This window comes from Nannobrachium achirus, assembly GCF_963921795.1.
Source record: "Nannobrachium achirus genome assembly, chromosome: 18".
NCBI classification, from domain to species: domain Eukaryota; kingdom Metazoa; phylum Chordata; class Actinopteri; order Myctophiformes; family Myctophidae; genus Nannobrachium; species Nannobrachium achirus.
In genome coordinates, this window is record NC_137825.1 from 60,693,788 (window position 1) to 60,718,944 (window position 25,157).

Consider the following 25,157-nt stretch of genomic DNA (forward strand, 5'->3'; position numbering starts at 1 on the left):
CTTTTTGCGTTTTCCTTGCTCTTCTGCTGTTCCGGTGGGGGTTGGTGGAGGGGTGCAGGTGTAGCTGGGTGAAGGTAGGACAGAGTTGGATGGTGGTTGACTGTTGGAAGGAGGAAGGGAGTTGGGAAGAGGTGTCCGGATGGTGGCTGGTGGCTTAAAACCACTTTTGCTACTGGCTGTTGAGACTGGGTTTATGTTGGGGAACTTGTGCAGCAGAGCATCGAGGTGATCATAATACGGACAGGTAACTCTGCCAGCACCGGACCGCTTATTGTTCGCCAGGGAATCCTTGTACACCTTCAACATGCCTTTCCATTTCTAGGGCTACCAACTCCCAGGCCTTTTTTTTGTCATCCTGGTAGAGAAGTTCTCCCTGTGCTCCTCATATAGCGACAGCAGGATGGCAGAATGTGTCATCATCATGTGGCTGTTGTTGACTGGACTCTGACTGTGACCATCCGGGCTGACTTGACTCCACAGTCTGTGCACCTCCTGGTCTAACTGGTCCCTGGCCTCTGGTCTCTCCTGGTCCAGTTAATGGACTGGCCTGGGATCCTCCAGGTTGACTGGAGTCTTCTGGCTCTAAAACAAGTGAAATGAATACAATAGTTAGGGGTGCATGAGTCAAACAGAACCAAAGTATTCCAGCAGGATGACTAGAGAGTTACAGACCATAAGGGTCCATTTGGTTCCTAACTATAATTTAGCTGAGGACCTCTTGGAACTCCCTCAAGGAACCCTGGGGGTCCCCGGACCATACTTTGAAACCAATGGTTTAATTTCATCAACTAGACGTTAGTCCAGAGAGAATGTATAAGAATTACACATTATAGGTTTCATTCTCATTCTTAGTAGTGTGTGTGTGTGTGTGTGTGTGTGTGTGTGTGTGTGTGTGTGTGTGTGTGTGTGTGTGTGTGTGTGTGTGTGAGTGAGAGTGAACTAGCTTAGCTTTCTCTAACAACCAAAAGGTTCTATTGACAGTAAATGCTCGTTAAGTAACATTGCTATGAAAGATAATTTAATTCATAACATTTTCCTACCTTCTTTTGGTTTACAAGTTGACGTGTGTGAAATGATTAAGTCCAAACGACCAATTAAGCCACAAACATATATGATGCTATTCGTCTGTCATTCAATGTTATATGAGATACTTTAATGGTTTCCTGTGGAAATAAGCTTAGTCTTTTCATGGATCTCCTTTTAGTAGACCTTGTACCAGTGAACTGTACCGTCATGAAACTGTACCTTTTCCTATGCAAACTTCTAATAAAGTCTTCAATCAATCAATCAGAAATACTGACTTAGACTAGTAATATGCCACCATCTTGAAAACTGGCAGCCATATTGGAATTCAACTGACACCATTGAGTTCTTTCAGTCAGAATGCATTAATTTTGAATTATTAACACATTTCTGTTCATTCGAGGTCTTATTTGAAAACCTGTAATTTAGCATTTGGCGAGGCGTCCATCTTGAAAACCGGCGTCCATCTTGAATTTTCAGCTGGATAACGTACTTTTCATGGAGAGTACATCCTGGACATCATCTGTGCCAAATTTGGTGCTTCTATCATAAAATGCACGCACTCACACACACAAACTGCACGCACGTGCACACCAAAGTTGCATGTACACGTGTGTGTATGTCTGTGTGTGTGCGAGTGACTCCGTGCCTGGTGACGACGTTAGGACAAGACCATCTTCATACTGTACATTGGACACACCCTACAGTCATTGGCAGAGAGGTTGGAAAAATAGTGCATAGTATTTCATCTATTTTGAAAGAACATTTTTGATCAAACTATAAAAGCGTATAAAAAAGCCTGTCAATTATCTGTTTAATCTCACACAGACACCATTTCTACACCTCTCACCTGGTGTGGAAATCCTGGGGCATTTTTTTTCCCATTGTGGTCATATAATAACTGGCTATTATCATTGTGGGCTCGCCTGGAAGGCGAGCACACGTATGTTATCTTCATTATTTATTTCTATATTTATATACTAGTCAGTATCTCCTCAAAACTTTGGCGCGCTTCATCTCTTAAATGCTTACACCTTTCAACACCATTCAAATTTTTATGTGTTCAGCTTACTGAGGACACGTGTGCTTGTATTTTTCGTTTTGAAATGTTTTGTAGTATAAATATAAAAAAATAAAAATGTTTAACTTTAAGCACCCAATGCATTTCCAATGGGTTTAGTGAGTGGAGACAGAGTGAGACAGAGGAAAGGGACCCATGTTTATATTAAGTCGCTGTGGCTGCAATATTCACACTTCAGATATGCTATTTATATCAATGCGTTCACACAGGTCTGCTCTCTGATTTGATCCAAATGTCTAAGCTGTGTGATGTATAAAACTATAGTTATAGTTAAAACTATAAATAAATGTCCCTCTCCACTCTACTGATTACACAGCTGTGATCAAGAATCAAGTCCGGGCGATGGGATGTAAATCCCATAGCCATATATCCTAGAGCCCGCAGGGACAGTCAGCCATATTAGTGGTTGTTGTTGGTTGTCAGGGAGATATCAAAACCAATGCATTTCCAAGTCAGATCCACAAACACAATAAAAGCCATGCTCCACTCCTCAGTCTGGAGTGGCCACATAGAAGAACGCCTTGGTTATAGACATAGTGGAGGACAGATGTGATCTGGGATTGTTAGCCTACAGTATATGCACTCAATATACTCCACTACAGTTGGAGTCCATTTGACAGTTGCTGGTTCCCAAACACAGAATCAAAAATGTAGATCTAGAACACATAGAATATGTACAGTACAGTAAGGTTCAGTAGAGTACAGTAAAAGTACAGTAAGGTTCAGTAGAGTACAGTAAAGTACAGTAAGGTACAGAAAGGTACAGTACAGAAAGGTACAGTAGAGTACAGTACAGTAAGGTACAGTAAAGTACAATACAGTACAGTAAGGTACAGTAGAGTACAGTAAAGTACAGTAAAGTAGAATAAAGTACAGTAAGGTACAGTGGAGTACAGTAAAGTACAGTAGAGTACAGTAAAGTACAGTATAGTAAGGTACAGTAGAGTACAGTACAGTAAGGTACAGTACGGTACAGTAGAGTACAGTATAGTACAGTACAGTAAGGTACAGTACAGTACAGTAAGGTACAGTACAGTACAGTACAGTACAGTAAGGTACAGTAGAGTACAGTAAAGTACAGTAAGTTACAGTAGAATACAGTAAAGTACAGTAGAGTACAGTAAAGTACAGTAAGTTACAGTACAGTACAGTACAGTACAGTACAGTAAGGTGCAGTACAGTATAGTAAGGTACAGTACAATACTGTAAGGTACTGTACCTTACAGTACCTTAAAGTATCCTATTTGTTGGGTTGGAAGCGAGCCCACACTGTTTCGAAGGAACAGTATTTCTAGTTGGCATGATATTCTTTTAACAAGATCATCATATTGTGAAAATACGTACTGAGGTGTGGATGGCCTTCAGGTCCCTCCTGCTTAATAGAAATATCCCTGGCTGAGTCTGGAGAGTAAAAATAAACGGTAGCACTTTATAATGAAGTACCTCAATAAAGGCTAATTAACAGCTAATAAGGCACATATTAACAATTAATTAATAGCTAATGAGGCACATTAACAATTAATTAACTCTTATTCAAACGTTATTAACTAGTTAATTATAATGAATTAACAACTAATTAAACACTTATAAGATACTTATTAACCTTAATATGTGCTTATACATCTTAATAAAGCAATAATAAGGGGGTAGTGTATTTATGAGATACTTAATCGTTATGTGCTTATAAGTTTCTTGTTCTATCTTAATTAATAGTTATAAATGTATTATACTACTATTTAGATTTATAAATGGTTAATAAGACTTAATTCATAATTATTAGTCCCCTTATGGGAAACTTAATATCCGTTGAGTCCTAATAGTGCATTTATAAACCCTTCACTATGCACTTATTATGAGATCAATTAACATGAACAAATCCTTAATAAAATCTTTATTATAACAGTATAAACAACAACAAGTCATTAATTAAGCCTTTATTAACACTTTATTAGGCAATTTGCAGCCACCTATTCTAAAGTGGGAACACATCGGTTACACCCGCCACTCCGACATGTCTCACTCTCCTTTCCGACAAATCCTTAATAAGGTCCTTATAAACAATCGAGCTATGTGTTATTCACATCAATAAAACCCTTATAAAGCATTTATTAACACTTTAATTAAACATTTTGCCGCCACCTATTCTAAAGTGGGATCACTTCTTATAAACGTTAACAAATGCTTAATAAGGTCCTTATAAACAATGGCAATTGTGAATAAAGACTTAATGAAGGATTTGTTAACGTTTATACAATGTGTTCGGGTGTCGCTCTCCATTCCGACAATAAGAAGTCAATTTCGGAGTGGCGACACTTCCATAGAGGTTAAGTTTAGGGTAAGGGTTAGAGATAGGGTTAGTGTCGGAATGGAGACATGTCGGAAAGGAGACATGTCGAAGTGGCGGGTGTAACCGATGTGTTCCCACTTTAGAATAGGTGGCTGTAAATTGCCTAATAAAGTGTTAATAAAGGCTTAATTAATGACTGGTTGTTGTTTATACTGTTATAATAAGGATTTTATTAAGGATTTGTTAATGTTAATTGATCTCATAATAAGTGCATAGTAAAGGGTTTATAAATGCAATATTAGGACTCAACGGATATTAAGTTTCCCATAAGGGGACTAATAATTATTAATTAAGTCTTATTAACCATTTATAAATCTAAATAGTATTATAATACATTTATAACTATTAATTAAGATAGAACAAGAAACTTATAAGCACATAACGATTAAGTATATCATAAATACACTACCCCTTGTTATTGCTTTATTAAGATGTATAAGCACATATTAAGGTTAATAAGTATCTTATAAGTGTTTAATTAGTTGTTAATTCATTATAATTAACTAGTTAATTACGGTTTAATAACTTTTGAATAAGACTTAATTAATTGTTAATGTGCCTTATTAGCTGTCAATTAATTGTTAATAAGTGCCTTATTAGCTGTTAATTAGCCTTTATTGAGGTACTTCATTATAAAGTGCTACCAAATAAACTGTCTCTAATAATGGTGTGGCATCTACATGGATCTATTGGTGGTGATGTCATATTGATGACGTCACTCTTGCCCAAATATGGAGTGGCGGCAGCCTGCACACATCGGTGTTGTCAGGCATGCACAGCAGCCGTTTGTGTTGTGAGTGAGGTCAGACCAGAGCTCTGCTCAGAAAATATTAATCTTCCACTTCATTCCACAGAGGCCAGAGGATTAATTTCCCTTACTCAATGTCGAGAGAGGAGACAGGGAGTCAGAAAGAGGATAAATATAAATGGTCCATTACCCAACATAACCTAAAACTTTGTCCCCTATAACAGTCCATGTCTAGATGCAGATGTGATGAACCGCCACTCCAGGAAGGAGTGTGGGATAAATCTTCCCAGACCAAGGTCCGCTGTTCTAATTGTACGTACTTCAGATCTCAATCAAGCCATGACAACCTCTACAGCCAAATGCCCATAAATGGACAGATCCCCTCAGACTCCTCCCAGCAAATCACCAGAATTGTAACCAGCCAGGAACAAGGAGACACAGATGAACCAAAATCGTACAGTCATCAAACCAAGACTTTAACTCAACCAGAAGTGAAGACACATCAGCTGACTTATACAGGGAAGAAAACTCACATATGCAAACAGTGTGACAAGAGTTTCAGTAAGTTAAGTCGCCTGAAGACACACCAGCGTATCCACACAGGAGAAAAACCTTTCCATTGTAAACAGTGTGACAAGGGTTTCAGTCAGTTGAGTCACCAGAAGAGTCACCTTCATATCCACACTGGAGAAAAACCTTTTCACTGTAAAGAGTGTGACAAGAGTTTCAGTCAGTCATCTCACCTGAAGACACACCAGCTTATCCACACTGGAGGCAAGGGTTTTCACTGTAAAGAGTGTGACAAGAGTCAGTTATGTCACCTGAAGACACACCAGCTTATCCACACTGAAGAAAAACCTTTTCACTGTAAAACGTGTGACAAGAGTTTCAGTATGTTAGGTCACCTGAAGACACACCAGCTTATCCACACTGGAGAAAAACCTTTTCACTGTAAAGAGTGTTACAAGAGTTTCAGCCGGTTAGGTCACCTGAAGAGACACCTGCCAATCCACACTGGAGAAAAACCTGTCATCTGTAAACAGTGTTATAAGCCTTTTAGTCGATTAGATGAACTGGAGCTTCACCAGCGTATCCACACAGGAGAAAAACCTTTTCACTGTAAAGAGTGTGACAAGAGTTTCAGTCGATTAAGTCACCTGAAAAGTCACCTGACAATCCACACTGGAGAAAAACATTTCATCTGTAAACAGTGTTACAAGACTTTTAGTCGGTTAGCTGTGTGGAGGAGAAAAAACATACTATTGTAACCTGAAGATACACCAGCGTATCCACACTGGAGAAAAACCCTTTCACTGTAAACAGTGTGACAAGAGTTTCAATCAGTTAAGTAACCTGAAGACACACCGTATCCTCACTGGAGAAAAACCTTTTCACTGTAAAGGGGAAAAAAAATCACAACATTTTCTCTCACTTGAACCCTAGCATCTCTATTCTGCTCTATTCTGTTGAACTACAATCTCACAACTTATAGATCAGCTATGTTTTTTAAGGTTTTTTAAGGTTTGATGTAGAGGGGGAAAAAATCAAACCTCGGTTCAAAGTGAAGCGGTGAAATGTTATTATATGTGTTCTAGAGCTTTGAAATCTGTGTTCTAGATCTATACATTCTGTGTTCTAGATCTATACTTTCTATGTGCTTTAGTTCTATATTTTTATGAATTCTGAATGAATGAATGATTTTGTCTGGAGGGCCAAATTGTCATGTGAAGCTTGACCAATCCTCAATTCTGCATGCACGGGACATGTACGGGACACACAAAGCCACTCCTTGGAAGCAGCTTTCACCGCTTAAAAAAAAAAAAAAAAACACACACAAATATGATGTTTATAGGCACTTCTGATAGCACGTGAAACCAAGTCATCAGGTGAGGTGGTCAAGCTGTCCATAAATAATGGAAGTATGTTCATGAATAATGAACTTACTTCCATGAATCCATGAATAATAGAAGTATGTTCCTCTCCAAGGGTCCAATATGTATATATAATATATTTTTATTAATTCTGGGTGGATGAATGGTTTTATCTGGAGGGCCAAATTGTCATGTGAAGCTTGACCAGTCCTCACATCGGGACGCACGAGACGGACAAAGCCACTTCTTGGAAGCGGTTTTCACCGCTTCAGAAAATAACAGGTACAGAGCCAAAGGTCAAATGGTTAAATATCTGAAAATAAACATGAACGTGAATCTAATAATGTGAAAATCAAAAACACTGATGATAGTGCTATAAATGTTTATGAAATTATGGAAAAGTTCAAACTAATATCTAAGCCGGTACAGGTCTGAGCTCAACAGGAAGTAAATATTGTGAACATAAACAGGACAGAGGCTCCATCAGAACTTTAGTGGACTAGAAAGAAGGAACACAAAAACACAAAAACTCAGTTAAGATCGTAATATGGTAGATCTGTGAAATGGCTCTTAGAATGACCATGTGTACCATGAAGGACATGCATAATACAAATGACAATAAACTAGATATAACAATCCCTATTTTTCCCAGTTTTAGTTTTTGCATGTGGGAACACATTGAGTATTAGTAGTATAAATGTCTGGCAAGTGGACCCAAGTGTCAGGTAGGCAGACAGGCCAGATGACAGCTAGGCAGCAGATGGGGCCAAAAGGCAGACAGGCGGGTGGGATGACGGGCAGCAGACAGCATTGGGTAAATAATGTTTCTGAATGACTTTCTGACAGAAATAGCAGTCTAGTGACTGCCTTTCCGACAGAAATGCATTGCGAGGTCTGTCTGCCATGACATAAATAGTGTGTGTTGAATGGTATTCTGGCAGAAATGTATTTCTAGAACTGTATTTCTGACAGAAATGCAGGGTTTTTAAAGGTAGGGTTTTTAAAGGTAGTCTGTTAGAAATGCATTGTGTGTGTGTGTGTGTGTGTGTGTGTGTGTGTGTGTGTGTGTGTGTGTGTGTGTGTGTGTGTGTGTGTGTGTGTGTGTGTGTGTGTGTTGTGCGCGCATGCGTGCGTGCGTGCGTGCGTGCGTGCACACGGTTATAATAGGCTATCGTTCACTGTCATTCTGTCATTAAAAACGTTTTAAACATCACAAAAAAGGGTTTCACCACATCATGTCATTAAATTACTGCTTGCACACTGTGTGTGTATGTGTGTGTGTGTGTGTGTGTGTGTGTGTGTGTGTGTGTGTGTGTGTGTGTGTGTGTGTGTGTGTGTGGTTGTGTGCGCGCGCGCGTGCGTGCGTGTGTGTTAGTACATCCTATGCTGTTTTTCATTGTTGCTGTAGTCATTAAGCTACACATACTAACTGAAATCTCAATGTTCTTTTCACAGTATCAGCCAGAGGAGGACTTTGACAGGGAGGACAGGCCAGAGCAAAGCCAGCATCAGCAACACACACAGCCAACAATAACGGAAGCTTTTCATAAGCACACAAAATATAACCAAAACTCAAATGAAGTAAGGAAATTGGATAGGGCAGTTACTGAATTCCTATGCATGGATCAGGTTCCTAGCTACACTGTGGAAAAAGAAAATTCCAGAAAATGCTTGAAAAGTTCAACCACAGATACAAGCTACCAAGTAGAAATTATTTCATGTACACAGAGATCCCCAAACTCTACACTGAAACTAGAGACCTCATCACCCAGCATCTCCGAGAGAAGCCATTCTAAGGCCACTCATTGATATTGGACTTCATCATTATTAGTGGCCAAGGTCACGAAGTGGCCAAAAGGCCACTCATTGATATTGGACTTCAGCACTATTATTATTATTCTTGCGCCACTTTTTCTCTAGCGGCTAGACCGTGCAGTCGCTTTTTACGAAACTCGGCAGTATGTCAGAGGACTATGCCAAACGGCTAAAACGCGAAGCTCGCAACAATCAGCCAAAGGGTGGCGCTGTAGGAAGCCTTTGAAAAATGCCAACTTTGAACAGATAAAAATCATGCTCTGTTTCAGATCCAGCCATGAAACCTGTATACACTTATGCGTCTCCTCCTGCCGAACAACTTTTACGCTCTGACTTTTGACCTCTGACCTTTACTTCTCCCACAATTTTGTATTATATGAAAAAAAAAATGTTTTAAATATAAATTACTATTTAAGTAATCAAAAAAACTATTAAATCACATTTTTAATAAATAAAAACTAAGTTAAAAATGTATTATATTATAATTAAATATAAACTTATATTATTTTTTTATTTAAAGTAGGTTTTCTTAATATTCTTAGACAATAAACTTTAGATTAATAATATATTTATCATTTATACATTTTTTAAAGTAAAGTTAATTTTTTATAAACTATCATTATGTATTTAATTTGCATAGACTTATATATTTATAATAACCTATTTCTAAATAATAGTTCAAATAATAATATTTTAAAAAAGAATACATAAAAACAATAAGGCAACAAAAGAAGCAAGATCATAAACCATCATTTAAGGCAAAGAAAAGGCAGTGAATCAGTCCAAACAGTGAGGACATGAACAACAGCACAGAGATTAGAAAAACAACTACAATCAAGTGTGAAGACTCTGGGCCCGATTACGAAGGCTATATGATATGCGCTCGCATAGTATTTAAGTCCGGTCGCATATGATGGTGGCTGCTCATATGCGAGCGACGCCTTAATGTGCAATTAAAGGGGAAGACCACCCATTTTCAATATTGAAATATGTCATTAATATACCTTAGAGGAGTTGTGTGAAAATAGAAAAAAGTTCCCCCCCTTTCTGTGTTGCCTAGAACTGGAGGATTGATTTTGGGGTTTGTATTGTAAATTACAACTGATAACATCACACATTGTACTTTACAATACAAACCCCAAAATCAATCCTCCAGTTCTAGGCAACACAGAAGGGGGGGAACTTTTTTTCTATTTCCATACAACTCCTCTAAGGTATATTAATGACATATTTCAATATTGAAAATGGGTGGTCTTCCCCTTTAAGAAATGGGTGAACGGCGCTGAGCGGCGCTCGCACGCATATTTAAGACAGGGGGGGTGGAACATATGTAAATAAACCTGTACTAAGCGCCCAGAGCTATTATGATCATCAAGTTTAAAAAAAAATAACGCATAGCCTTAGAAGTGTTTGGATCACCTTTTATGTGCTAAATGACATGTTTATTATTCCGCCTGGGAGAGGATGCGCTGCTTAGCCGTGCGATGCAGGCAGGCATTAAGAACCAATATCTATATTTGTTTTATTCAGTCAATTATGGTCTAATTTTACAAATGTAAATGTCTAAATATTTCTTGGCATGTGTATATATTAATGTTTATCCATTATCAAACGAAATGAGGGGGGATACTTTATTTTATTTAATTGGTTCCACCAGAAGTTATTTTTTTCTCTTTTTTTTTTCTTTGTATAGTATATGGCCGGAGGCCGCTTCGCCTTTCTGTATCTGTATATGGCCACTTGTTTAAATCGTTTAACTCTAAGGGCTTCTGCCTAACACCACTCATTACTAAATAAGTTGCTACATTGCAAGGTTTGATGGCAAAGCTTCGTGATAGAGAAATCGTATTCAACATAAGACCTAATTGTGAATCACTCCTTATAATCCTTACGTTACCGCTGCCTCTGTCTGGTCATTTGAAGAACAAAAATCCATTTTTAGGTGAGTGCATGGATGAAGCATAGTCCGAGCGTTTCAGGCAAGAATCGTGCACTTTATGAAAGAAGCATGAAATTTGGCACACAGTTAGAACATGCCATATGGAACATTTTTGGCTATAGGGGCATCGCAGATTTGTCTTGGGAAACTTGTGGGAGCCAATTAAAGTTGGACTCTCATAGACTTTACTATATAGTAAAATAATACAAAAAATAAATATGCTTTAAGTAGCATGTGAGGGGTCAAACTAGGTGTTGTTCGGGATTCTGAATCCAATGCAGGCATTTGTTTTGCACGAAAAACATTCCTTTCCGAGAAACGGACGCCAAAAAACTGTGAAAAGTGATGACTCATCAATAAACCATAGTTTTATCACTTTTATGGTGTCTGTTTTTAGCCCAAGGAATGTTTTTCCTGCAAAACAAATGTTTGCATTGGATTCAGAATCATGAAAAAAACCTAGTTTGACCCCTCAGTTATTACACTATTACACTATTACACTTATTATACTATTACACTATTACACTTATTACAACATTACACTATTACACTTATTACGCTATTACACTTATTACACTATTACACTATTACACTCATTACACTATTACACTTATTACGCTATTACACTATTACACTTATTGCGCTATTACACTATTACACTTATTAAGCTATTACACTATTACACTTATTACACTTTTACACTTATTGTGCTATTACACTATTAGACTTATTACGCTATTAATAATAATAATAATAATAATAATTTTGTTATTAAGTATAACTACCGGTAAATGATTTGAAATTAAATAAAAATGTAAACATAGCAAAACATTCAGGGCAGCAAAAGTAGCAGATCTAGAATCTTGTAGACTGTCTATTTTTGCTAGGTTTGTGTGACAGAACGTGGCATTTGGAGTAAGTGGAAATATACTGGCCCTCGCCATCATCAACTTGGCCCACCCCTGTAGAAAAAGACAGACTCAGATAGGGGGGGATCACTAAAGTACAATTACTCCCAAATTCTCATTTAAAGGGATAGTTCACGCACGCACAATTAAATGTCTGTCTGCTTGTCTGTCTGTCTGCCTGCCTGTCTGTCTGACTGACTGATAAGAAATAGCAGATATACAAGCTCACAGCAAGGCATCGAGTGCTGCGTTGCGAACTTGTACAGTATATCTGCTGTTTTTTTTAATTGTGACCTTTTGTTATTTGAAGGCCGCTGGATTCAATGGAGTCGCAGTCCCCTATCCCTGCCACACTCCAGACCTCTAGAGGTCAAGGAAAGAACCCTATGCAGGCTTAGTTTCGGGCCAAGTGTCCTTAAAATATATTTAAAAAAAAAAGGAAAAATAGCCTTTGTCACGGGCAGGATGATTATATCATATTTGAGGTGTGCTGAATCCAATGGAATTGTCCCCGAGTCGATCCGACGCTTCTAAGCCTCGACTGTCGCGAAAAAGACACGGAATTCGGACACTGTGGAATGGGTATATATTTTTTTTAGATAAAAAATACTTTTTCTGACATACTTTTTCACGCCGAGTCCGTTGAAGTGGGTCCCGTCGTGAAAAAATGTTTGCATCGATCTCTAATCCTTCTGGAGAGGCTAGTTCACTTTCCCGGAGGTGTATCTGAAAACAGACAAAAGTTTCTCGATCCGCTCTCCAAGACGAACGTCTGGACGTGTGTTTCGTTTCTGAGCGACCCCTAGAAGGCTAACCCTAATTCTGACTTTGGACTGCGTTATCTCAGCACGGCAGTGTCGCACAGAGGAGTGACACACGTCGGCGAGTTCGCGTCGGCCAGCCCTACGCACCGGCGTAAGTTTCGTCCCGCACGGATGTTCTTGTGACGAGATGACTTTCTCTAGTCTGCCTTTCGAAGCCGTCTCAGGGCCGTACAGCCTATCAGCCTTGTTCACAGCAGAGGTCGTGGGGAAGCAAGGTCGTAGGAGGAAAAACAAGGTGTCGATGCGTTCGTCTCTGAGAGCTCTACGACATATCTTGGAACTGAGGTCTGACGTCTTATCGTCTTGGCGTGGTCGCTGCAAGACGCGTAGATCTCGTGATTTTTTTAAGTTGTTCTAGGTAGTAAACCGTAGGTGCGTGTGGGAGGAAACTTATATTGGGCGAATCAGGGAGACGCACTGATCGAGAATCTGATTTTGGATTCAATCCATGGGCGCCGGAAAGGCTAACCCTAACCCTAGGGTTAGGGTTAGGGTTAAGAAGGGGGGGAGGCATCATCCCCCATCAAGAAAAAAAAAAGAATAAGGCAAATGTCATAGATTCAACATTGAATCAATGTTGGCATTTCAATCATTAAATGGGAGGAGGGAGGGTATGAGGAGGGGTGTGCCTCCCTCCCTCCCCCCATCAAGAAAAAAAGAAAAGAAAAAGGCAAACGTTATAGATTCAACGCTGATCCAATGTTGACAATTCAATCATTAAATTCGCACCAAAATACAACAATGATTCAACGTTGATCCAGTGTTGCCATTTCAATCATTAAATTTGCACCAAAATACAACAGTGATTCAACGCTGATCCAGTATTGCCATTTCAATCATTAAATTCACACCAAAATACAACAATGATTCAACGCTGATCCAGTGTTGCCATTTCAATCATTAACTTCGCACTAAAATACAACAATGATTCAACGTTGATCCAGTGTTGCCATTTCAATCATTAAATTCACACCAAAATAAAACAATGATTCAACGCTGATCCAATGTTGCCATTTCAATCATTAAATTCACACCAAAATACAACAATGATTCAACGCTGATCCAATGTTGCCGTTTCAATCATTAAATTCGCACCACAAAACAACAATGATTCAATGTTGATCTACCATCAGTCTTCAATCTTAACCAAAAATCAACCTTTATGACCAAAATTCAACGTTGAATAAATATCTTTTGCTATCTGGGTATTGAACATTTTAATCTTATCAATCCCCCGTGAGATAGCATTTGAATTGTTAAAGGGTCAAAGGAACATAAACAAGGGAAGAAAACATGGGTTAAACTTTTTAAAGGTATTTGAAACAATGAAAAAAACAACATCACAAGGATGCAACTGGGACGTATCATCAGTGATGTAGCCTGGGGTCGACGGGTGTTTCGGGTCTCGCAACATCATACACCCTCGCCCAGGTGACCCAGCCGGGGTTGATCAAGTCCCGACTTACGTCCCAGTAGCTATCCACGATCAGTCCTATTAGGGAAAGACAGGGTCACTCAATGTGCTGCACCGGAACTACTCTGCCGGGATTGGGGGATGGGGGTACTATTCTGGCGCGTGGAAGAACTAGGCTCTATGGGTTGACTCCTGGCCGGGCTCCTCCTACGTCTCATCAGGTCCTCTCCTGCTCTCACCAGGTTCAGAACCTGTGCGTTGCACCAGACCCCAATCCAAACATTCCATTCAGCTGCTGCAGTTGAATGGCCCTCCTAAAGGCCTCACCGTGGATTTGTTGGGCTTCTTCCTCACGGAAGACACAGGCTGGGGCGCTAACCCAACCTGCTCCCGGGTGCCGTCTAAATTCCGGCCGTCAAAAGACAGGGACAACTCAATCCATACTGTAAGGCAATAAGGTATTTATATATAGAAATTAAATTGAAATGTTTAGATACATCACCAAAAGAGGACACAAGTTGTGTCAGTTTGTTCTGTTAGGGGAAACAGATTAACCCTGTTGAGGAATGGAATCAACTTCACAAAATGAAATATATTTAAATGGGATGAAATGAAAACAAAATGAAATATGAAAATATGAAATCAGAAAATGAAATATGAATTCAGAAAATGAAAATATGAAAGAAATAAAATTAAATGAAAAAATATTAATTCTGAATATTAATTCTCCAAACACATTCCCTCCCGTTTTGGCACAGCCAAACATTGAAAATTGGGTGTGACAAAAATTGTTTTGTTGATGTTTGGAGGCTAATTTGTTAAAATATGGTTAAATGAGAAACAGATGGTCGAGTGTACAGACGTACAGTAAACCCTGTGGATAGGACAATAATCATATACGGTACAGAAGTAGAGTGTATGGTTAGACATTAGAGTTAGAGTGAGAGTAAGGCCTCTGAGACGAGGTGTACCATAGCAAGATAAGGTTTTCCCAAAACAATAGTTAGCGAGGCCTGCTGAAAGCCTCTCTACTGAAAGTGTCCCAGAGAGAGAGACTTTAAAGACGTAAAATAATAATAATAAAATACATAACATAATCATAATGTCATTCTTTTTTCTTTTTTTTTTCTCTTTTTTTTTTTCATAATGTGTAATCCCGTATAAGCCCAGTAGGGTTGTAATAATTGTGGAATTTGACTGAAAAGGTTTGAATGAGCCCAGCCATATAAATTGTTTTTGGAACGGTCTCAGCCTGCTGGGGGAGTAATCAAAGTACTTTTACTCAAGTAAAGAGGATAAGGGATTACCCAGAATAAACCAAGAAAGATAAATTAAAGGTCGAATAAAACAGGGCAAGGTTGAAAATAGAAATAATAATAATATTGATAATAATGATTATGGACATGATTCTGATAAGCCTCTCTCCCTCTTTAACCCATACTGCAGTTTATGTGTTAAAGATGGATTTTGGCAAATATTGGTGAAAGTAAACGTTTTTGGTACATGTCCCTAAGATGTGGTTTGAAAGAACAATTAAACATATTAAATCAATTTAGGCATCCCACCTGCCTTGACTACAGCAAGGGAGCGAGGGGCAGATGAGAATAGAGACTATCAGTTTTTTTTTTTTTTTTTTATATGTTCTGAAAGGAATGAAAAACAATTCCCAACAGAGTCAGTCAGCGTTCAGTTGTTACAGGGAATAGTGTTTTTCCCGACAAAACAGGAGGACAGGAGAAAACTGGTTAAAATAAAATAAACAGTCATGAAATTAAACTGGTTAAAATAAAATTGAAATAAAACAGTCAGTCAGTCAGTCAGTCACCTGATCGAGTGTCTGATAATCAATCAGTTAGTCAAGTTGGTAGCGAGTTGGTGGAGTTAGTTCCACTATACCTGTTCTGCCATGTCATTAGTCCGTCCTGTCCCCTAAAATAAAATCAAGCCCACCTGTCATTGATGGGAAAAAAAAATATTAAGACGTTAGGGGCATCACATAGAAACATTCAAATAAACCCAAGCGTTGGTTGTTATCAGTACGAGTGTAGTCATAACAAGAGCGAATGAGATCCCTTTTGAGAGAGAGAGAGGGGGAGAGAGAAACCAAACCAAGACCAAAGGTCATATGTGTAAATAATTCCTAGTTTTGCAAACCAGGCAAGTGGGTTAGAACAAAAACAAAAGAAAGTGAGACCCTTTTCGAGAGAGGGAGCAAGGTCAAACACAGTCAAAATGCTGAGAAGCGACTTGTGGCTTCTCAAAATAAAATCCGGAAAATGAGATAAAAACAGATTATCGAGCCATTCCAGCAATCCCCTCATAGTTTTTTCAAAATAAAACAATAAAATAACACATAGGCCGTGCCAGCCTATAAGCAGCGTAAGCAGCTCACGCGAGCAGCAGGCATTGAGCAAGCAAGCAGCATAAGCCAAGCCAAGCACATATTGTACAGTATTGTACACAGCTCACTTCATACTTGGTTTGATTTTCCTGCTTTCATAATAGACAAACCGAAATGTAACCAGGGGAGGAAAATTGGATTAGAGATGATTAGACAGACAATATATCAAAAACATTTAACACATGGGTTTGTCAGTCAGAACTTGATTTTTTTTTTTTTTTTTTTTTCAGAAGTCGTACTTAGTCAAAAGTAAACAAAATATATAGTACCATTATCTCGGGGCGTCCCCAGGGTCAAAAGAGTGTTTGTTCTTTTCGGGACATTGTAATCCATGAAAGTCACGTAGCAGATCTACAAGCTCACAACGCGTCCCATCGCGTTGTGAGTGAAAGGCCAGCCAGGTTCGGCTGGGGGGGGGGGGGGGGGGGCATTGTCAAGCCCTTCAGCATCTGAAAACATTGTTTGCGTCCTCTGTTCCTTCCTAATGAGGTTTGAACATCCAGTGGCAATAATGTCCGATTTCTCCGCAGCTCCGGAATGTGTTGTGTTGATTACTGGGAGTCCCCGATGATCTTCCAGAATGACTTGAGGTCCGGGTTAAAAAGAGGTTCTGGGTTTAGATTGTAACATCTCATCCGTGTGGGTCCCGGTTTTACACGATAAAAACACTGCTTCTCGGAGCAGGGGGCTTTTTTAGCTTGAATGGTCATGTTTCTTAAAAAATGTTCTTGGGAGCGCTGAGATAAAAAGCTCCTGTATTCAACATCTCAGAGTGGCCTGAGACGGAAATTAAAAAATAAAATAAAATAAGACTGAGACGAAAACGAAGACATGTAAGCGTAAAGCATGAAGATTTCCGTCAGAACGTTCTGTTCTGGAACATAAAGGAAATCTACCAATTAAAATAACCACGCTATTTCTTATGTGATTAAGTGGCTCTAATCAGCCGTATTGGGTACCGTACTGGCCGAAGAGACATTCCTTCAGAACAAAATATGTTCTGGCCCCAAAAAAAAGATTTCCGTCAGAACGTCTTGAAACAGCTGTTCTGGAGCATAAAATGAAATCTATACTGAAGTCTCGTACTGATACACCAACTTGACAAGCAATCTCCGTGGCCAAACGGCTGCTATGTCTTCAGAATAGGAAACCTCAGTCTCTATTCTGTTACTCCTTCGTGCAACAAAAAGCGACAAAACCAATATACTAAAAAAATTAAACATTAAAAACGCAGCTGTGTTAAGAGCTAGCTAGACTCTAAGACAGCAGGTATAAACGTATGACCTGGGTTCTGTTGAATTAGGACTTAGTGTGTGAGAATGCAGCATGCATGCCTCTCAAGTCTCTGTGCAGAGAGAGACTGTCTGTGTCCGGCTGGGGCCGAAACTCCTGCATGGTTCCAGCAGCAGGGAGGATGAGGTTAAAAAGAAAAACTGTCCAACTGTCCGAGTTGAGTCCCCAATATCTCCTCTGAGCTGATCCGGCATCGAGCGTGTGGGAGAGAATCATTTCAGTGATACTCCGTGGGAGTCAAGGGAAACATCTGATAATATCCTCGGCTGGTTGTTAACTGGTTAGCTGGTTCTTTGATACGTATTGTAACACCGACCCACCGTGGGGGAGAGAAAGTGCCTCCTCACCCGACAGTCAACGTTACCTTAGTATGCGGCGACGTAGGACCATTTGATGGGATTTTGGTTTAATTCCCATATTTGTATATTCCTTGTCCAGAAGACGTTTCCACCCACAGAGTAAAACCACAGTTTGTCAGAGTCAATGAATATCCCATATTGATTTGAAGACACAATAAAGGGAGACCACACCGGGGAATATGCGTTTTTTGATAAGTTATATTGAAAATATAGTCAGAGTTCAAAGTACTGTACAGCAAGTACAGTAGAGCATTTTTCACCCATAGTATCTCTGAGTACAAGGCATAATGATTTTACATATATAAGTGAGTGTACAGCATAAAATACATTAGTCACATTATGATTGGACAATTAAGCATAACAGTGGGCATCAGATGTTTTCGTGTTGTTGGTCCCAGTAGCAAGGCCAGATATCATGGCTTGGTAATATCATTTTGTTATCCAGTGTCCTGACCATTATGACCTGATTGGCATCTCTCAGCGTCATTCTCCTGTAGTAACAACAACTCGTCACGGCCGTTAGATATTTGTTCAAAACATCATGGCATTGACTTTTAACACTGAAAATGATATCTATACCATATTGAACATTTTAATCTTATCAATGGGTACCAGGGGTCTCCATATATGGGTAACCGGTCCAATATACGTACATAACTGGTCAGATGGCCAAGACATGGCGTGACCTCACCCTTCATGGCAAGGTCGCTTGTCGCCCTTAGGCGTTTTACTAGTAAGTCATCGTTCCACTCATCTACTTGCATAAATTCAGCACGTGCATTCAACAGCCTGGCTTGCCCCTAATAACCTGTTTGCCCCTAATAGTCCATGTCTGACACATCACTATCACAATCACTGAGGACAGCATCATTCTCACTTTGAGACACTGTAAAGTTGCATGCCTTGTCTGGGAGCTAATTGTCATCCAACAAACCAGTAAGACTCAATAATTGGGAGATAAGCGACCGTCAGGTGGCTCGGGGGGCGAGTTATGGCCTTTTAGGCGGGCTGCAGTGTGGGGGGTCCACCCCAAGGTGGCGCTCTACGCACGGCTGTCTCCGCACCGCGGAGGCGGACGCGTGGGTACCGGCCCCAGCTCTCCCGTTCGCTCCTAGCCTGAGTTACGGCATTTTATGTGCGCTGCCGGCATTTTATGTGCGCTGCAGTGGCGGGGGTCCTCCACTAGGGGGCGCGACCACTTTTGCATCCATTCTGGAGCACCAGGAGTCGGTGGTCCCCGGACATTCCCCAGTTAAAGTAAAAGAAAACAGCAGAAAGAGAATAATTTGCTATGTGTATTAGTATGTGTATAGCTACAGTAGTTGCTAATGTATTATCCCACCGGTCACTATTGTTGCCGTCGATATGTTTGTTCATTTTATGACCACACTGAACACATTTGAGTAATTGCAAAGGCATACACCAATACTAGACATCTTAAAGAAGACGTGTACCAAAAATCATGGTCCTATCTTTATGTTAAGATACTTTATTAACATTTTCTTTTGGGGCATTGTGGCTGCCATCCTCTCCTCTTGGTGCAGACAGAAAGTAAACAGCTCTGGTCATGTGACAATTTAAAGTTAACATGTGACACTGCACATATTTCATTGGGACCCTTTAACCCTTAAGTTCTGTTCAGATTCACTACATCTTAGTTCTGTTCGGGTCATTTTGACCCGGGGATATTTGGTTTAAAAAAACAACACTAACTAGAAAAGAAAATTTCGAAGAAATTTTAAGTGTGCCTGCAGCTCGCTAAGTGTGTGCAACCTTGTATGTGTTAACATTAGCATCTTTGTTAGCATTAGCATTTGTTAGCATTAGCATGTGTTAGCATTAGCAATATGGTTTCTTGTTTTTAAGAAATAGGCTCCTCCCACAAGTTCCGCAAGGCGATTACGTTGTCCCGTCGCTCCCGAGATCGTTTGTGTTTCGTTTTGAGAGGGTCGTTCCCCCTGAAAAACACGTTTTGGCATGAAACGGTTACGTTTTGTGCGTTTGTGGTGCCCCCTATGGGTCGAAGTGGAAATGCTTTTGGGTATATGTTCAGTATAGCGCCCCCCACTTGTGGTTAAAATTTGGTGTTGACTGGATGCTTCGTTTGTGATTTATGGCTACTTCTTACAAAACGGGCTCCTCCCGCTAACTTTGGAACCCTGTTATGGAAGAACGGTATGGACTATCAAAATATCGTTTAAATATGTTTATCGCATGAGTCCATAGATTGTGTGTATCGATTTTTGTGACATTTGGAGAAAATATGTAGGAAAAGGAGCAAAAAGTGTGTTTTGAAGAAAATTCAAAATGGCGGAAAATCTATCCTGACGCAAATGGGCGTGGCCTATATGAGGAGCTGCGTCATGACCCAAGGAATCCAGGGAAAAAGGAATTTTAATTTTCCGACCCACGGTTCAAGAGTTACAGGACGAAAGGTAAAGTGGACTGTTATAGCGCCACCATGAGGCCAACTGACGAAATGATTTTTTATTTAATCCTTGATATCATTATAAATCTCCTCTCCAAGTTTTGAAACTGTAGCCCCTATGGTTTGCGAGGAAAAAAATATTGAATGTGAGTTTTTGCGATTCCCATTATAAGTCAATGGGTAAAATTAATTCACTAATAAATTAATATCAATTAAACGATACAACTTTTCTCTTAGAAAAGTAATAGCACACCATTCCCGGCCGAGCCGCACGTTTTGATGTATATATTGCGGCGGTGGCGTAAATTGTGCGGCAGTTATTAGCGCACCAAATTTGTGGGATCATTATTATTAAGTATGGCGGATTACAATAAGTGTTTTGCCATTGCATGGCAGGCACACTTAAAGGAAAATTCCAGAATAAAACATATTAATCCTTAATCAGCCTTTTATCACGTCTGTACATACCTGGTATGATGGATTTTTATCATAGTCCTTCCAGTTTTTACTTCTCCTGGACTCCTCAGATCTCTCTCCCACAGCCAAAACGGCGGTCAATTGAGGTTCTCCCAAAGCGCTAATTTTCACCGCTGCAAAGTTACTTTTTTCTTCATAAATCTTCTATTTATAGTTCCAAGACAGCCAGTAATCCATTGTTTTATCGCAGCTTGAGGGAAATGGCCGTTGTTTACATGATCCCAATAGTAGCATTCACAGAAGAAGAATGAAGTCTCGCGTCTCGCGTGATTACCGCGCCCCCTTTAGCGAAAATGAAATAAACTAGAAAAGAAAATTTCTAAGAAATTTTAAGTGTGCCTGCAGCTCGCTAAGTCTGTGCAACCTTGTGTAGCGGTTAGTGTTAGCATTAGCGTTATTAACATTAGCATTTTTGTGCATAAACTTTAACATTATTGTTCTTCATATGACACCACCCACATGTCTGTACGACAAACGGTTCACGAGAAAACGGGTCACTTCCTGTTTGGTGAGGGGCACTTCCTGAAAAAAAAAATTGAGAAAAAAAAATTTGAGAAAAAAAATTTTTTTGAGAAAAAAAAAATTATGAGAAAAAAAATATTGTGAGAAAAAAAAATTGAGAAAAAAAATTTTGAAAAAAAAAATTGAGAAAAATAAAATTTGAGGAAAAAAAAAAATTTTTAGAAAAAAAAATTTGAGAAAAAAAAAATTGAGAAAAAAAATTGAGAAAAAAAAATTTGAGAAAAAAAAATTTGAGAAAAAAAATTTGGGAAAAAAAAATTTGAGAAAAAAAAATTTTTTAGAAAAAGAAATTTGAGAAAAAAAAATTTGAGAAAAAAAAATTGAGAAAAAAAAATTGAGAAAAAAAAAATTTGAGAAAAAAAATTTGAGAAAAAAAATTTGTGAGAAAAAAAATTTGAGAAAAAAAAAATTGAGAAAAAAAAATTGAGAAAAAAAAAAATTGAGAAAAAAAAATTGAGAAAAATGACACCAGCCGCGAGTCTGTACGACAAACGGTTCATGAGTTATAGAGGCACTTCCTGTTTGGCGAAGGACACTTCCTGTTACAGAGGGGGCGGGGCTTAATCAATCATCCCTATTGGCCGGAAAAAGACCAAAGTTGTGTGTGCATTTTAAAGTTTAAATCACGTTGCTAGGCAAAAGAATGGCAGAGTTATGTGGCGCCAAAGTTTCTGGTTTTTTTTCGGAGTCCCCCATTCTAAGTCAATGGGGTTTTTGGGCGTAGTTTTTTGCGAATTACGTCGCAATGGTAACGCGGATCGGAAAGAAAAGTAATAGCACACCATTCCCGGCCGAGCCGCACGTTTTGATGTATATATTGCGGCGGTGGCGTAAATCGTGCGGCAGTTATTACGTGCCGAAATTTCCCCCATTCTAAGTGAATGGGGTTTTTTGGCGTTGTTTTTTGCGAATTACGTCGCAATGGTAACGCGGATCGGAAAGAAAAGTAATAGCACACCATTCCCGGCCGAGCCGCACGTTTTGATGTATATATTGCGGCGGTGGCGTAAATTGTGCGGCACTTATTACGTGCCGAAATTTGTGGGATCATTATTATTATTATTATTATTATTATTACTAGAAGAGAAAATTTCTAAGAAATTTTAAGTGTGCCTGCAGCTCGCTAAGTCTGTGCAACCTTGTGTAGCGGTTGGTGTTAGCATTAGCGTTATTTCATTTGACGCAACCCGCGTGTCTGTATGACAAACGGTTCACGAGATCAAGGGTCACTTCCTGTTTGGTGAGGGGCACTTCCTGTTTGGCGAAATAGGCCCCAATTAAGGTCATGGACGATTAATGAATTAAAGCTGCAAGCAGCGATGACCAGGCCCTCGCAGCTCTACCCACGTCACAAGGCCAGCAGCCAATCAGAAACCAAACAGGAAGTCAGCCATTTCGACTAATTAGTGGCGTTTTGGAGCATTTTTGGCCGTTATCACGGGTCGCACTTTAACGACAGTTTTTTGAGAAAAAATTGTTTTGTGAGAAAAAAAAATTGAGAAAAAAACTTTTGAGAAAAAGAAATTTTGAAAAAAAAATTGTGAGAAAAAAATAATTTTGAGAAAACAATTTTGAGAAAAAAAATTTTTGAGAAAAAAAAAATTTTGAGAAAAAAAAAATTGAGAAAAAATTTTTTTGAGAAAAAAAAAAATTGAGAAAAAAATTGAGAAAAAATTTGAGAAAAAAAAATTTTTGAGAAAAAAAAATTTGAGAAAAAAAAATTTTGAGAAAAAAAATTTGAGAAAAAAAAATTTGAGAAAAAAAAAATTTTGAGAAAAAAAAATTGAGAAAAAAAAAATTTTGAGAAAAAAAATTTTTGAGAAAAAAAAAATTTGAGAAAAAAAATTTTTGAGAAAAAAAATTTTTTGAGAAAAAAAAATTTGAGAAAAAAAAATTTGAGAAAAAAAAATTGAGAAAAAAAAAATTGAGAAAAAAAAATTTGAGAAAAAAAGAAAAGGTATGACACCAGCCGCAAGTCTGTACGACAAACGGTTCATGAGTTATAGAGGCACTTCCTGTTTGGTGAAGGGCACTTCCTGTTAAAGAGGGGGCGAGGCTTAATCAATTACAGCTCATCCCTATTGGTCGGAAAAAGACCAAAGTTGTGTGAGCATTTTACATTTTAAATGACGTTGCTAGGCAAAAGTATGGCAGAGTTATGTGGCGCCAAAGTTTCTGGGTTTTTTTCGGAGTCCCCCATTCAAAGTCAATGGAGTTTTTGGGCGTTGTTTTTTGCGAATTACATCGCAATCGTAAAGCGGATCGGAAAGAAAAGTAATAGCACACCATTCCCGGCCGAGCCGCACATTTTGATGTATATATTGCGGGGGTGGCGTAAATCGTGCGGCAGTTATTACGTGCCGAAGTTTCCCCCATTCTAAGTCAATGGGGTTTTTTGGCGTCGTTTTTTGCGTATTACGTCGCAATGGTAACGCGGATCGGAAAGAAAAGTAATAGCACACCATTCCCGGCCGAGCCGCACGTTTTGATGTATATATTGCGGCGGTGGCGTAAATTGTGCGGCAGTTATTACGTGCAGAAATTCGTGGCGAAAGACTTAATGACTTAATTAATGACTTAAGTATGGCGGATTACAATAAGTGTTTTGCTATTGCATAGCAGGCACACTTAATTAAGTATGGCGGATTACAATAAGTGTTTTGCTATTGCATAGCAGGCACACTTAATGAAAGCTTTCTCCTGGAGTTATTACAGCCAGTATGTACACAACAAGGCATCGTGGTATATATATAAAAAATAAGAAAGCAGAAGAATATAATCTAGTTAGTCTGTTGATCGCTAGAATCCTGTAATATGACTGAGAAGGACTCACAACAAAGCATTTTAACGGACTTCCTGTAGTCATAAGGTAATTATATTTTATTCTGGAATTTTCCTTTAATTAAGTATGGCGGATTACAATAAGTGTTTTGCCATTGCATGGCAGGCACACTTAATTAAGTATGGCGGATTACAATAAGTGTTTTGCCATTGCATGGCAGGCACACTTAATAATCTTCCCGCAAATTTCGGCACGTAATAACTGCCGCACAATTTACACCACCGCCGCAATATATACATCAAAACGTGCGGCTCGGCCGGGAATGGTGTGCTATTACTTTTCTTTCCGATCCGCGTTACCATGGCGACGTAATTAGCAAAAAACAACGCCCCAAAACCCCATTGACTTGGAATGGGGGAAATTTCGGTAGTAATAACTGCCGCACGATTTACACCACCCCCGCAATATATACATCAAAATGTGCGGCTCGGCCGGGAATGGTGTGCTATTTCTTTTCTTTCCGATTCGCGTTACCATGGCAACATAATTTGTAAAAAACTACACTCAAAAACCCCCATTGACTTTGAATGGGGGACTCGAAAACACCACATAACTCTGCCATACTTTTGCCTAGCAACGTCATTTAAACTTTAAAACACTCACACACCTTTGGGCTTTTTCCGGCCAATAGGGATGAGCTGTAATTGATTAAGCCCCGCCCCCTCTGTATTCCTATTGGCTGGGCTTTAAACAGCCATTACTCCAGTTCACAGCATGGTACCGGCTTGAAACTTGGAGTCTGGACTTAAACGGCCAATAGGGACATATTACTTAAAGGACCTACACCATGAATTTTCACTTTTTCTATTTTAAAACCTTTTTTTGGGGTCCCACTGGCACCTTCTATCCTCACAAAGTCCTATTT